This window comes from Penaeus japonicus, unplaced genomic scaffold, assembly GCF_977035675.1.
Source record: "Penaeus japonicus unplaced genomic scaffold, GWHDUDI00000001_assembly GWHDUDI00000009, whole genome shotgun sequence".
In the NCBI taxonomy this organism is placed as follows: Eukaryota; Metazoa; Arthropoda; class Malacostraca; order Decapoda; family Penaeidae; genus Penaeus; species Penaeus japonicus.
Genome location: NW_028234411.1, coordinates 28,191,540 through 28,192,575, shown reverse-complemented (window position 1 = coordinate 28,192,575; position 1,036 = coordinate 28,191,540). Strand labels below are relative to the sequence as shown.

At 48.8% G+C, this 1,036-nt stretch overlaps 1 protein-coding gene across 1 annotated transcript in view; it reads right to left on the bottom strand.

Moving 5' to 3' along the window:
* Positions 1-382, bottom strand: part of LOC122259827 (uncharacterized) — a 46,707-nt gene extending 46,325 nt beyond the window's left edge. The window contains exon 1 of the mRNA XM_043026763.2: positions 1-382. This exon is cut by the window's left edge and continues 675 nt beyond it. The gene's annotated coding sequence lies outside the window, so the exon portion shown is untranslated.
* Between the last annotated feature and the right edge of the window lie 654 nt (positions 383-1,036).

Here is a 1,036-nt window from a genome sequence, read left to right as displayed (position 1 = left end):
GCTCCCTTCTTCTCCCCGCCCGCCGCTCCCCTCTCTCTCCGCACCTCGCTGTCTAATGTCGAAAGGTTCGGCCCAATCCACAGGTTGGTTGATCTCCCTCATTGGCAGGCCCAGACCGAGGCCAAGTCCTGTCTTAGTGCTCTTCTCCTTTAGCGGTGTTGCTTCCTCTTCTTCCTTTCTATCTATATCTCTCCCTTCCGCACTCGCACGCACGCTCTCTCACTCTCTCTCGGCGACTCGCGCTCTCTCTCTCTTTCTCTCTCTCCCACTCTGCGCCCAACAGGTCGCTTCGAGCGCACACGGTAGACTGGCACACGAGCTGTACGGCCCTTCATAGCCTACCTGCCGGGTCAAGACACCCCCTCCCCCCAACGTCCCTCCTCCCCCCGTGCCTTTCTCCACTCCCACCCATCTCTCTCTCTCTCTCTCTCTCACTGCCGCTCTCTCTCTCGCTCCCACTCTCTCGTCTCTCTCTCTCTCTCTCTCTCTGTCTCTCTCTCTCTCTCTCTCTCTCTCTCTCTCTCTCTCTCTCTCTCTCCCTCTCTCTCCTCTCTCTCTCTCTCTCTCTCTCTCTCTCTCTCTCTCTCTCTCTCTCTCTCTCTCTCTCTCTCTCTCTCTCTCTCTCTCTCTCCCTCTCTCTCACCATCCCCCCCTCCCCTCAATCCTCTCTCTCTCAACCTCTCCTCTTCCTCGTTCCCCTCACCCCTGTCCTTCTTGCTTCTCCTTCCACCTTTCCTTCTACTCTGTCCATCTCTGCCTGACTTCACTGCAGCTATTTTTGCTTTCCGTTTCCTCCAGTCTTTATTTCGTGTCCCTTTCGGACCCATCAATCCATATCTTCAAAGTGTCTAAGGCATCTCTCGCTCTTTCCATGTTTTATGCGTACATACATACATGCATATATATATATATATATGTATATATATATATATATATATATATATATATATATATATATATATATATATATATATATATATATATATTTATATATACATATACACACACTCATTTATACATATCTATCTATATCTAT